Raw genomic sequence first — 15,001 nt, forward strand, 5'->3', positions numbered from 1 at the left:
CTGGTGGCCAGGAGGGAGAGACTAGGAGGAGGAGGAGGAGGAGGTGAGTAGGCTCCGGGCTGGGGAGCCGCGCGGGCCGGCGGGGAGGCGGGGAGCGCGGCCCCTCCCCTCCTTGGCGCCCGCCTCGCGGGGCCGCGCGGCTTGGAGTTCCCAGAGGGGCTGCGGCGGCGGCGGCGCGGGGAGCCGGGGGGCGGAGCTGAGGGCCGCGCGGGCGGCGCGCTTCCCGGACGCACGCGCTGCGTTCGCGGCGCCGCCGTCCGCCCCGCGCCCTGAGCCGGGCACCCCGGCTGCTGTGTCTTATTCCTGATACGCGCTGGCCATTTTCTGATCTTCTTTTCTTGGGTTCTGCGCGCCTTGCGGGCCGGCTTCCCGCAGCCAGCGCGCCGCAGCCGCCTCATCGCGCGGCCGGTGAGGGTGGCTGGGGGCGCGTCGCCTTCTCGCGGGGAGGAGGGGCCGGGCTCCCGGCCTTGGCTCGAGGAGCGGAGGGGCCTCATTGCCGACCACGAGACTGTCGGGCCAGTGGTCCCTCGCGCCGCGCGCCGCCAGGTCTTCCTGAAGGACCCTTTGCGCCTGGCCCCATTATCGCCCTAACTCTCCTGACCTCAGCAGCCCCTTAGCGGAGGCTAAAGACCTCGCTCACTCTGCGCTCTCCCCGCCCCCTTCCCTCCTCTGACGATCCCGCATATACTTATTTTAATCGGGACCCAGGCAGTCTGTTCGGGCGGGGGAAAGGTTCTCTGAATTTGTCCTGTAAATCCAGCCGTGTACCCAACAGCGAGGTTGCAGTACTACGTTAATTTAACCTTTAGTCTAGAGGGAGTTCTTTTTTTTTTTTTTGGTCTCTCCTCTCTGGCAAAGGCAACTTTTAGAGTTTTCTGAGAACTGTACTGCATTACATTGTCTTTGAGATAATTCTTAAGTTAGCGCTTGGAGGCAGTGTGATGGGAGGTTCAAAGAGAAGGCTTTACACTTTTTCCTCCACCTGTATCACAGTTTGAAATGGAAAACGTGCGTTGACGGTGATTTTCCACACCAGGTGGGTTGCAGGATGCAGCCCCCGTGAGCCGTGGCTCTCCTTGGTTATTGGGTGCTACCTCTGAAGTTGATTTTAAAGTTTAACAGAATGGTCAGGTAAAGGAGCTGTTGAAAAGAAATCCAGTATAATTCAATAGAGCCATTTTATTGGATTCTATTAACCTGTTTAACCTTAAGCTAGAGCATGGCAGGAGTTTCATGTAGGAGCCCACGTACCAAGTGCAATATTGAATTTTAATTAGTGCATTCCAGGTTTGATGTGGAATAGATTCACATTTCTCACTGCCTTTCATTATATATTTTCCTTAGGATCTTGTATTTAAGAAACAGTTTTAGTATTGGGGGTGGGAGGAGTACCCTTTGAATCATGAAACTTTCTTTGACGAACTTGAAAACTGGGTAGGTAAAATGTGAACCGTGATACTGAGATAAGGTAGGAAACTGAATTTTATAGCATTACCAATTTGAGAAGTTAAGAAGGCTTTTTTACTCCTGTTTTGAAACCGTGTTGACATCTTAATCTGACAGACTGCAGAAGTACAGAATTTTCTGTTTGTGAGGAACTTCAGCAGTTAACTATTAATTATTATTAATAATTAATTTATTGCAACCCTATAATTTTGCAGAGTAAAAGTAATCCAAGTTTCCTGAAGAGATTTAACATGAACTGAATAGAACTTGTTGATTTAACCGAACACCTAGGTAGATCATTCATACCTCCCCAATGGATATTTTTGTACCAAAATTTGTTTTGATTTTGATGTCTTAAGAACAAAAAAGCCAAGTTATTACTAACGTTGAATTTTTTCCCGGTGTTTTGAGTATATGCCTTAGTTTGTGATTTGGAGTCATTAGATCAAATGATACAGATTATATTTAGGCAATCTTTACATTTAATCAATTGAAACAGTACTTTCCAGTTTGTTCGAATTTAGTAACTATTTTCACTTCGAGAATGTTTATTCATATTCTTGATTCAGATAGTCTGTGTCAATTCCAGCAGGTTGGCATTGCAGGAGTCCTAGGGTTATGGTGTATGTAACCTTGATATTAATTAGGAAGAAAGGTCCTGTAACACATGGAGTCATCGAATTCCAGCATCCTCAGCTCCCTTTTGGTAGTGGTCTTCAATGCAGAAGTCCCCAGGTCCTTGCTGGGGTAGGGTGAATTCTTTGCAGCTCCCACTCCAGTGTTTACTGCAGGTGTTTAGTAGATACTTTTTGGCTTGTGTGCATTTTCCCTGGTGTGGCTTCATGTAAGGTGGGCTGTGTTTTATTCATCTTTGTATGCTTCATGTCAAGCGAAGTGTACTTTGTAATGCTTGTGGTTTTGTTGGGCTTAATCAAATTTAAGAAGGTAGCAGAGTGCTTGGAAGTCATGAATCATGATATTATAAACTTGAAATACCTCATTTCCATTTTTGTGTTGAATAGATACTCTGTTAGGCTGAATTCCAATATTGAAAGAGGTAGCAGGTATCTAATATTTTAGATAAATTGAGGCAAGAGGTTAACATTGAGAATTTTGTTCTTTAACGTACATTACCCACTGTGAAATTGGAAAAGGACACCATTATTTAAATTTTTTGATAGGACACCTCAGTTGAGCTAAAATAATACAAATTTTCCACTGGAGCAAAGTTTGAGAATCGTGAATTGAATGACCCTAATTGTTACTGTATGCCACGTTTTAAGGCCTTGGTTTCACTTTATAAAGATATATTTTTCAGTACATAGACTTCTGGAAGCAGCATGACTTATGGAGTTCAGACTCCTGTGGTAAAAAGCTGTCCTGAAATGATATTTTAAACAGTTTTTGGCTGATGCCTTGTGCTTCATGGTGGTGATAATGAAAACAAACAAACCCCAAACCAAACAAACCTTACTGTATTTTCTTTCTCCCTTAGGCTTATATTCTTTCTTTAATAGATTATTATAGTGTGCTTTGTTTATTAAAAAAAAATTACTGAGGAAATTTTTCAAGCATTTCTTTTGGAAAGTACCACCACTCCACCCTTTGAATAGCCTTGGCAAGTAATGTTTGGGCAAATGCAGGGCCATTTCCATAGTGTGATTCCTATTTGAGTATGTTGAGTTATATGAATAATAGTTTTCATAGGGACATCATCTTTGGACTACATGCATTTTTTTTTCCCCTCCTGACACTATTACTGAAAACAATTGTACAGTAGAGTATGATAGTGCTTAATTTGTAGGGGGCAAATAATTTCATATCTATCATTGCTGGTTCCTGTGTCAGTCCCAGGCTACCTGGCCCACCCACTCCCTGTTCTGTCTTTTCCACCCACTTCTTGAATTGATTTTTAAGACTGAAAATACCTTAAGATCCCCAGCCTCTTCAGGAGGTGGGATCTGGAATTATTCTGGTGCCCTCGGCATCCCTTGCTCACAGAGGTATGGTGTCTTACTATATCCTTGGCATGTACTCACTTTGAGTTTCAAAATGAGATTCTCATTTTGAAAAATGCTTTCACTCATCAGGAGTTTTGAAATATATGGCATAAACATTTTAGGGAAGTATGTGTGAAGCATCTAGGATATATTAATATAGATTTAGATGGAATTAGGTTATAGAATCAGACAATTGATTAAGAATTAGTGAGACTGTCTAGTCGTTTTCTCCCACACTTGAAGGTCACACTTAAGTCATTTAAACTCAAGATTACAATTTTTTTGAGTACTTATTTTTAAAAGTGAAGCAGTTCTGCAGTATTTCCTTAGCATAAAATAATCCATAGAGTTGATATATTTCTTTTATTATTCCTTTTTGTATTCCAAATCCCTTGTGGACCTGGAACCTTGTCTTGAGCCTGCTCCAGAGCTCTCCCTCTCCTCACCATCCTCTCTTCCTTCAGGGAACTTGGACCTGGTCTTGTCCATGGTGGACAGTTGGGGTTCTACTTCAACTGGGGCAGAACTAGCAGAGTCAAGATACTTTGATACTGCTTCTCAGACTCACACTCACTGGATTGACTTCTTAGGTACTGAGGACAGGACAGCTGAGAGCTGGGCTCTTTGGCTGTTATAATTTCAGCTTTTTTTGAGGGTCAACTTTCATTTGCATCTGACGCTAGGACACCCTGGTCATCCAGTCATTACGTAGATCCCCTTCCTGACTACGCTGCTCTTGGTTCTCTGCCTTCGTAGCTGAGTTACTTACTGGGTGATTTCTCTCCAGTTTCAGTGGTAACTAATTATTTCAGGTGTTTGATTTTCTAACCAGGTTTTCTCTCAGTTTTGAGCTTTCATTTGACCAAGTATCTGTTATACTTTCCCATAGCACATTTGTTCGTTATCTGTCTTTCTTTCTAGACTGTGTGTACCCAGAGTGTTGGGACCGAATTTGTGCTGTTCCTGTCGGTGTCCTCAGCACTTAGTACAGTACCTGGCACATAGCAGGTGATAAATAAATATTGATTGGATATAATCAATAGTATGTTATCAGTATGGGAAAGCAATTTTCATATAGAAATTGAGAATTCATGCAAGAAGTTCAGACATTTCATTGCCATCATAAGTACTAGGGAGTCTGTATATTTTAAATTATAAGCATATCCACATACAAAATAGCATCATTAGTCATCTTGCAGGGAGTTTATTTAAGAAAATGTATATAATTTTCACCATGTATTGTTAGGTGTTGCACATTTCTGTTTTTCTGGAGTTTGATTAAATGTATATTATATTTCTTACAAATAGAAGTTTTATGGCACCATAAAGAAGTGAATTTAATGGCCCTATTTTTTTTTTTTTTTGCGGTACGCGGGCCCCTCACTCTTGTGGCCTCTCCCGTTGCGGAGCACAGGCTCCGGACGCGCAGGCTCAGCGGCCATGGCTCACGGGCCCAGCCGCTCCGCGGCATGTGAGATCTTCCCGGACCGGGGCACGAACCCGTTTCCCCTGCATGGGCAGGCGGACTCTCAACCACTGCGCCACCAGGGAAGCCCTAATGGCCCTATTTTTGTGCATTAGTAATTATATACTAAAGAATAAATTCTCATTAAAAGGCACTTAAATGCCTGCTCATAAAAAAAGAGAGACCTCTTTGATTTTGTTCTCCATACAATCCCAGTTATTGTATTGAAGCAAGTCATCAAACTCCTTAGTAGTCTAAACCTTTAATTTGGTTTCAGAACAGCAGTCATGTATTGAATACCTAAATTACCATGTCTTTAACAAGTAATGCAGACACTTATTAAAAAAGTAATGAACATAACTTTTCGTGTAGAATTTCTTGTGCTAATTTTTTAAAGAGGACTGTTGAACTGCATTCCCCATGAAGGCCAAAATCTCATACTTTAAAGGATAGTGGAGTATACATTTATGTGTAGAGAGGAGGGGGTGGTAATTTTTGTAGTGGAATTTTTAAGTGGGTAGTTTACTAATTATGTTGAGGTAAACACTTTACAACTCTAAGAGGAAAACTTCAATTATCTGAATGAGATGAGGTACATGAAATTAATTCAGATAAGTGGGGGAATCCTTAGTGTAAATGATGCATGTTAAGGGCCATGACCTCAATCTTGATTTTTTTTTTTTCTATATATCTGTCAGCTGGTTTTACATTACTAGATTCTGATTCTTTTTGATCATGCTGGGAATCATTGATGGAGGAAGTAAAGCTTGCTCTATAATTTTTTTTTTCTTTTGCCACAGAGGGAATCCAGAATATCGTATTCTGTGACAAGTATAATTGCTCATCTCTCGCCTGTACTGCCTGCCCTTTTAGGAGGTACACCACAGCCTCCCATTTTGTCACCTTCCTGTCAAACGTCAAATGTGTTTGGGGGACTCCTTGAGAATACACTTGATTTGAAATTAAAGCCACACTCCTCTGTCCAGTCTCAAGATGTTCTCCTGCAAGTTGTTGCAACAAGTTGTGGAGGGTGAATTGAGCTGGATAAAACCTTGATTCTTTTCATGTCCCCCTTGGGCTTTAATATTTAAGCAGCAGTTTGCACTGTAAGCCCTTGAAATAGAAACAAGCATTGGGGCATAACCCCTGACCTTTGCAAATCCTAACTTGAAATGAAAATTTTTGTGATTGATTAGAGTGTTTTAGGAAAATGATTTCTGCTGCCATTTACTAAGGTTTGCAGCATTCCTGGGCTCCTGGCATCTGAAAGTTATTGTGCAATCTGTAGATAGTCTGTGTAGCTGTGGTGACATTTTCCTCTAGGCTTTGGTTTTTTTTGGTACGTTTTGTTTAAACAGAGGTAAGCTCATCTTAGCAGCAGAGGTGTGTGCTATCTGACACCTCTGTAAGTGAATTTTACTTCTTTCTTCAGCATTACCTATAGATGCTTTACTTAAACCACCTCAGAACATGGCTCTTTATTTTCAGCATCACCAGCTTCCTTTTCACCTCTTGGTCTTTGAGATACAAGATGGTTCATATCATGATTGCCTTGGGTAGAGTAGATATGATATCAGCAAGCTCTGTATACAGACCTTGTGAGCAATTTCTAGTTCATTGCCTGAGACCTTCTTAAATACATGCAGGCAATGTGATTGAAGAGTTTAGGCTTCAGGGTCAGTCCAAACTGATTTTGACTCTGTACCACTTATGAACAGCATGTCTTTGGGGGAAGTTAGTTACTTCTCTTGGTTTCAGTTTCCTCATCTGTAATATTGTAGTAATATCAGCTTAGTGTATTTAGTTTTTTTTTAAAGAGTAATCTTAGCTGTATTGATTTGTTGTCATGTGCAGATAAGTGTTTAATAATGTGAATTAATGAACTATTTATCTGGATCATACACGATTTTAAAAAGAAGTAGATTTTGTTCCATTTGATAACAGAGATAGTCAAGTAAGCAAGAATTATTCCAAATAGAGGTCTTGCGCAGTTGACTTTTTCTTTTATTCCTATAACTTTTTCTTTTATTCCTATTTTATTTTATAAAAATAAAATAATTTTTATTTTTTATTGGGGTAGAGTTGTTTTACAATGTTATGTTAGTTTCTACTGTACTGAAAAGTGAAGTAGAGTTCCCTGTGCTATACAGCAGGTTCTTATTAGTTATCTATTTTATACATATTAGTGTATATACGTCAATCCCAATCTCCCAATTCATAACCCCCCCCCAGGCTTCCCCTCCTTGTTTGTTCTGTACATCTGTGTCTCTATTTCTACCTTGCAAACTGGTTTATCTATACCATTTTTCTAGATTCCACATGTATGCGCTAATATACGATATTTGTTTTTCTCTTTCTCTTTTGAAAGTACGTAAGACTTTTGCAACAATCTATTTATATACAAAGGATATACCGATATGTGGGATAGGGAAGCAGAATGTGGAGTGTACTTGCTGGAGTAAGACAGACTTGGATTTGAATATAGATGATCTAACATTTGAGTAACATTGGGCAGGGTTCTTTACTTTTTCGATTAAAAGTTTTCATCTGTAAAATGGGTATTAAAGTTTAAAGAGTTAAAAAGGGAAAAAAGGATAATAAAAAGGTTGTTAAGACTTAAGAGATGAGGTACGCAAAATATTGAGTAAAGCTGGAATCCATAAATACTGATTATTGTTATTATGACTTTGGAAAAGTGGCTTTACTTCTCTGGACCTCAAGCTTCCTCATCTGTAACATGAATATGTGAGAACATTAATAGAGTTATTATGAGTATTAAATGAGATAATACATGTAAGAACTCATTAAATGTTAATTGCTGGGCTTCCCTGGTGGCGCAGTGGTTGCGAGTCCGCCTGCCGATGCAGGGGACGCGGGTTCGTGCCCCGGTCCGGGAAGATCCCACATGCCGCAGAGCGGCTGGGCCCGTGAGCCATGGCCGCTGATCCTGCGCGTCCGGAGCCTGTGCTCTGCAACGGCCACAACAGTGAGAGGCCCGCGTACTGCAAAAAAAAAAAAAAAAAAAAAAGTTAATTGCTACTGTTATTTATATTATTAATTCAGTTTCAGAACAAATTGGACCAATTTTGAGTCAAAATGAAAGAATTCATACAGATATTTAATATATTTTTTATGTTGGGGGATATTTCCTATGGATTTGGGGATGGCAAGTTATTCATTAGCTTTCAGTGTTTCCTTAAGACAGCAGTAGTTCTCAAGTTGTGGTATACAGGCCTTTTGGGGTCACTGAGACCCTTTCAGGGGGTCCATTAGGTTAAAACTATTTTTATAGTAATTCTAACTGTTTGCCTTTTCCACTGTTTTTACATTTGCCTTGCTGATACTAAAGGAATAGTGGGTAAAACTGTGGGTATCTTAGTAGATATTAAATGGCAGTGGCACCAGGGTGTACTAGTAATCATTGTATTCTTCACTACCACGCATTCACTGTAAAAAAAACAAACAAAAAACAAAAACTCAAAAAGCCAGTTTTACTTGAGTGTCCTTAATGAAGCAGTAAAAATTATTAGTTTTATTAAATCTTGATCCTTGAATGCATTGTTTTACTATTCTATGTGATGAGGTAGGAAATATGCAGAAGGCACTTCTGCTACATATCCAGCATACATTGTTTGTCTCAAGGAAAACCCTTATGTGTTCTTTTGAGTTGTGAGCTGAGCTAGCCGTATTTTGCATGAAACATCATTTTTACTTGAAAGAATGACTACCAGACAAACTAGGATTATTTAGACTTAGGTATTTGGCAGTGATTTTCTTGAAAACGAAAACAGTGAGACTTGTCACTTCATGGCAAAACAATAGACAATATTTGTTGCTGATGATAAAATTTGAGCTTGCTAGTGAAAATTAAAATTTTGGAAAACTTAAGTCAACTGCTGTGCTCTTGTCAGCTTCCCAGTACTTAAAGAGTTTTCTGATGGGATGGGTGGTGATATTATGAATGTGAGTTTTTGCTATGGTATTAATTATGTCAAGATTTTCAATATTTATATAACTTAATGAACGAATATTTTCAAAGTGATCAGTGTTACAAAATTATGGTAAAAGGCCCTTATAGAAAGCAAGTAACAGAATACAAAAAGCTTATGTGATATTAGATTTCATATTACAGCTAACCGAAAACTCCTACTTGTCAAGTTTTGGTGTAGTATCAAAGAAGAACATCCACAGTTATCTGAAAATGATATTAATATTAACATATACTTTCTTTTTTCTCACTGCATATATGTGTGGGGCTATTTTTTTTCATATAGGTCAATCAAAACAATGTATCACAACAGATTGAATGTAGAAGCAAATATGAGAATCCAGCTGTCATCTATTAAGTTAGACGTGAAAGAAATTTGCAAAAGTTGTAAAACAGTATTATATTTATCACTAAGCTTTTTTTGTATAATAAAGTAATTTTTCATAAAATATATTCTCATACTAAATGTCATTAAAAATTTAAAATGCATCAGGAAAGCAGAACATATTTTGTCACAAAACTGGAACTTAATCATTGTCTTGCACATTCTAGAAATGGAAAATATTCTATTTCATCCAACAAATACTTGCAGAGTGTCTGTGAATAAGCAGTTTCCACCTGCAGGAACTCAGTGTAGGTAGGGAGATAGATGTCTTCATTTTCAGATACTAACAATTCACTGAAACAAGTGCTTTAATAAACATCTGTTCAAAGTTGCATATTTTTTTCACCAAAAAAAGATAGCAAACTAAATGCCATTTTATAACCTGATTATTTTCCCTGTTAACACTATAGAGCAAATCTTTTTTCATGTTAATGTTTATAGATCTATGACATCATTTTATAATAGTGAAAAATTTGAAACAACCTAAATGTCCCATGGATGGGAGAATCAGCTGAATTGTGTTGCATCTCTTATATCAATTTTTAAATTAAATTATAAATCACGCTTTAAAAAAATTAAAAAAATAGTTAACATTTTTGCCTTTAATTCCTAATATGGTAAATATTGATAATTATAACTCATTAACAAAAGCTCTTGGGAGTCCTCAATTTTCAAGAACACAAAGGAGGCCTGATACTAAGAAGTTTGAGAACTGTTTCTTTAAGGAATGGTGGCTAGATTCATCAAATGAACAAAGTTCTAAAGTTTTAATATTTTGCGTATTTCTTTGGAATATGGACTACATACCTCTAGTTTCTTTTCCTGGTTGTAATGATATGTCACTGGATGGAGTTCTGTGTCATTCTCCAAGTAGGCAGAAGGTTCCTGTGTGTGTTTTTAAAGAAGATTTTCATTTTTATTTAAGATCGCTGCTACCTATATTGTTGCTACCCAGAGTTGAGATAATGGTTAATGGTCACTTTATCAGCGAATTCATTCTTGATACCACTCTTTTGGTTGCGAGCTATTCATGCAGTTTTAGGCGCTGTTCACCATGGCAGGCTACTTAAGCGTTGTAGTGAAATTCACTTTGCTGAAAATAAACTGCCATTTTCTCTGAAGTCTTTACACTAGGCTAATCTGTCTGCTGTGAAGTCTTCCTGACATTTCATAGCTATTTTCTAGATGGTCAGTCCACAACTTGTGAATGTGTTTCTGAATTAGTTATTTGCCAACAATATAATATGAATTACAGATGGGTTCCATAGTGCCATTGATACTATGGGCAGAGCCTCATTGTGGATTATTAACATCTTTCTTTGGGGAATTATATTCTGACTCCTAGAAGTCTAGCCAAATAAATTACTCCATTGCAGTCCAACAGTGGCAAGAAACCCCCTTTTCCCACTTACAATAGAAACAGGAGTGCTAAAGCTTTAATAGAAGCAAGAGAGGCATTCTGAAGCAACGCTCAAGAGACGCAGGTTATCCTAGGCACCCCAGGTGGGTAGAAAGGGTGGTGAGTAACCCTCTCAGGTGAAGCAGGTGTAGAAACTTTGGGTCAACCAGCAATGGTGGAGGGAAGAAGAAGGGATATTCTAGATACTGCTTGCAGGTGATAGATACCCTTTTGCGGCAGTTGCTAAAAAAGTAAGGGATGGGTAGTCCTAGGTTGGGAAATCCATATGTATAGAGTTTTGTTGTGTTGTGCTCTTATGTTTGGTTATCATATGAACTGAACTCAAGAAATAGAACAACAAGCCAGTTGGGAAGGTTGAATTCATAGATTTATAGGCCAGAGGTTTGAATGTAAAAGGAAATGATGAACTCCAGGGGCATTCATAATCAGAAAGAGCAGTGGAAGCCAGGAGGGTGTTGGAATATGCAAGCTGTTCACAAGGGCCCCAAACAAATTCACGTTACAGGGTGGCTGTTAGGGCAGGGGTAGAACTGGTGATCAGCTGGCAGAGTTCAGTCAAAGAATGCTGTGACTCAGCCTGCTGCCTTAGGGTCTCTGGTAGGAAATAGACTTTTAAGAGTGGTATCCATACAGGAAACCTGTTATGGGGAATGGTGGATATAAAGCAGAAATCGAGAACCAGGAGAACCTGTGAACACAGATGAGGCCAACTTGGGAGAACTAGAATTTGACCTGAAGTTGAGCTTGTCTTATTTCTGCTCAAGGGTATTGGTTGACCCCTTGGATTGAGGCAAGGCTGAGCCAAAGTGGGAAGCAGAGTGACCATAGCTAGCTGTGTGTAGTGGAGTGACAGACCTGCCCAAGAAATATTTGTTAAACCAATGGATGGAAGTAAGGCAGGGGAACAACTGGGTCATTACACTCATGTTCTTCATGCAACAGACACTAGGCACCATATTACCTACCCACTAAATATTCTCTAGGCTAGGGTTCAGTAAACTTCTTTTTTAAAGCACCAGATAGTAAATATTTTAGGCTTTATGGGTGATTATGGTCTCTGTTAAGTTTGCCATTGTAGTGTGAAAGCAGCCGTAGAAAAATCCATAAATGAATGAGTAGCTATGTTCCAATGAAACTTTGTTTATGGAGACTGGAATTTGAATTTCATGTAATTTTCATATGTCGCAAAATATTGGTCTTTTAAAAAAACTTTCCATCCATTAAAAAATACAAAATCCATTCTTAGATCATAGCTGTGTAAGAAAAGGCAATGGACTGAATTTTGGGCCACAGGCTCTGATCTTTGTTTTAGGCAAATAAATGACTATCAGTTACGATGCAGAAAGCGTATTAGCATTACTGAAACAGATGTTCTCTAGGACAATGCTGTTGGTGACACTGTCTTGTTTTATAGGTGACACTGATACAAATCCGTTCAAGAATTTAGGTGTGACATCTGCAGCAGGTTCAGATCTCTCAGCTATAAGACAAACTGGATACTTCATAAAGATTGTCATCTATTATGCACAGAGAGCCAAAATCCGTTACTGAGATTGTCTGGGTGAACTGCCTGCTGGGTCCAGTGATGCACTAGTAGACAGAGAAGTTGAAAAAGAAGGCTGGCATATTCTTTGGATGACTGGCAGAATGTGACACCAATATGGCATCAAGCCCTACTGTGATTCCAAGGACTGCATGACTAAATAAAAATGATATTTTTGGCAGGGGTGGTTCAAGTAACTTTGATCTTTACTTGGGGAATGTGTAATGCATTATCATTCCATAGTGACACATGGTGATTGCTTTGGTAATCAGACTTTAAAGATCCTGTCTGTTGATGGATTTTAATGTATTACAGTTATCACCTTTTAGTATTGGGCTTTTTTACACTAAGGGTAATATTGTAAAGAGAAACATCTGCTTAACCTAAAAAAATTAATCTAAAAACGTTAATTTAAGGACTATGATTTCACATGGAAGTTTTTGCTTGGGAGATTTTTGAAATTTTGCTCTCCCCTAGAGTGTTTAAAATATGCTTCTATTTGTAAAAAGCTACTGCTCCCAGAATTTTCTAGGAGAATATCCTTTTGTGTAGGCTACTGAAATCAATAGTAAGTAGAAAATCGTATTCTACAGTGCTAATGTGCATAGAACATAGTATTATAAATTAATACTAACTACTACTATTAATTAATGTCTTCAGACCTATTAAATAAATTCACTTAAAATGATTTAACAAGGGCTTCCCTGGTGGTGCAGCGGTTGAGAGTCCTCCTGCCGATGCAGGGGACACGGGTTCGTGCCCCGGTCCGGGAAGATCCTACATGCCGCGGAGTGGCCGGGCCCGTGAGCCATGGCCACTGAGTCTGCGTGTCCGGGGCCTGTGCCCCACGACGGGAGAGGCCACAACAGTGAGAGGCCCGCGTACCGCAAAAAAAAAAAAAAAAAAAAAAAATTTAACAAGCAGATGTGAACTGGAAATAAACATATGTATTTTCTAGAACTATTGAATCACAAGAAAACTGGAACATCAAAGTACTCTCTGAACCAAGTCACTATTTTATTTGGTTAGAGTCCCTGCTTTTGGCATGCATCTATTTATACCAGTTATAGAGGATTTGAAAGCAGTGCTGGGAAATGAGGTGGGTGGATTCTCTCAAAGTTGAATCCCATTTTTTTCCTCAGTGAGTCTTCAACATTTTTTTCTTCTAGCATTCAACAAAAACTCTGGCAGCCGAGGATGTAAAACATAGATTACATTTTATATAGTTCATATAGCTCATCTACAAACAGAAAAAGATTTCCTCATGACTTACCTTGAAATCTTTATTTAAGGCCTATACTAATCAGTTTGTCAGTGTGCCACTGCTACTATTGCACATTTTTGGTCAGAGTGCAGTGCAACTAAAAGCCATCCTGCTAGGAAAAAGATTTGCAGATTGCTGAATAGTGGAAGTTACACACATCTAATTTACAAGTCAGATTAGTGATCAGAGTCATATGAAGTTGATTTTATGGTTTTTAAGCTAGTTTTTCATTGAAGCAATGCCTATAACTGAGGGACAGGTGTGTTGTAACATTTGAATGCCTTAAACTCTTGAATCTGGAATGAAAGAGTTGTCTTATAGATGTCCAGATCCTAAAACTCAAGGATTTTGAAATAAAGTGTTGTCATTTATTGTGCCATAACTGAACTGCCCTGCAGATTTTATTTTGGATCACTGTGATTAATATTTGGAAAACTTTCCCATTTTCAAATATAAGGCATTTTAGGAAAGACTATGATTGTGTGTGTGTGTTTGTTTAAATAGAGCAGCAAAATGCTTTTACCTTATAGATATATTTAATAAGAAATACATGGATTTAACATTGGTAGACCACTCAAATCAGGAATTCCACTGTCATCTTCTGGAAACCTTCCATAAAGGGGAGGAGACAATAAATAGATCCCTTTGTAGATTGCAATTATTATTTTTTCCTAAACTTTTTTCAAAATATACAGAAGGATGCAGAGCTATAGCTTGATAGGTTACAGTTATTCTCATTTCACCTGTACTTACTGAAATTGAGAAGACCTCTCATAGAAGTGAGTATGAAAAAAAGTAGTGAATTGCAGAAAGGAAGTGCTGTTTATTGGGATTTGAGAACATTATTTCAGACAAGCATCTGTGTTAGTCTTTTTTTTTTTTTTTTTTTTGGCTGTATGCGGGCCTCTCACTGTTGTGGCCTCTCCCGTTGCGGAGCACAGGCTCCGGATGCGCAGGCTCAGCGGCCATGGCTCACGGGCCCAGCCGCTCCGCGGCATGTGGGATCTTCCCAGGCCGGGGCACGAACCCGTGTCCCCTGCATCGGCAGGCAGACTCTCAACCACTGCGCCACCAGGGAAGCCCTGTGTTAGCCTTTTGGATGGTTCTTGGGACAATAATTGACTTGAATGTAATCAGGAGAAGAAGAAAATCCAGTTTTAAAAATGTATTTTTGGCTGTGTTGGGACTTCGTTGCTGCATGCAGGCTTTCTCTAGTTGCAGCAAGCGGGGGCTGCTCTTCGTTGTGCTGTGTGGACTTCTTATTGCGGTGGCTTCTCTGTTGTGGAGCACGGGCTGTAGGCACGTGGGCTTCAGTAGTTGTGGCTCATGGGCTCTGTAGTTGTGGCTAGAGGGCGCTAGAGCGCAGGCTCAGTAGTAGTGGTGCACAGGTTTAGGTGCTCCGTGGCATGTGGGATCTTCCCGGACCAGGGCTCGAACCCGTGTCTCCTGCATTGGCAGGAGGATTCTTTTTTTTTTTTTTTTTTTTTTTT

The 15,001-nt window shown here is 39.4% G+C and overlaps 1 protein-coding gene across 2 annotated transcripts in view; it reads left to right on the plus strand.

Annotated features, from left to right (window-relative positions):
- GTDC1 (glycosyltransferase like domain containing 1) overlaps positions 1-15,001 on the plus strand; it is a 420,502-nt gene that overhangs the window by 896 nt on the left and 404,605 nt on the right. Inside the window, exon 1 of one of the 2 annotated variants that reach the window (XR_003794006.1) lies at positions 354-1,036. The exons of the other annotated variant lie outside the window; for it this stretch is intronic. The gene's annotated coding sequence lies outside the window, so the exon portion shown is untranslated. Of the gene's footprint in view, positions 1-353; positions 1,037-15,001 lie in introns of those variants that run through there. 2 annotated transcript variants of the gene reach the window in all.

The sequence above is a fragment of the Monodon monoceros genome, unplaced genomic scaffold (genome assembly GCF_005190385.1).
Source record: "Monodon monoceros isolate NGI ecotype Baffin Bay Population unplaced genomic scaffold, NGI_Narwhal_1 Super_Scaffold_16, whole genome shotgun sequence".
In the NCBI taxonomy this organism is placed as follows: domain Eukaryota; kingdom Metazoa; phylum Chordata; class Mammalia; order Artiodactyla; family Monodontidae; genus Monodon; species Monodon monoceros.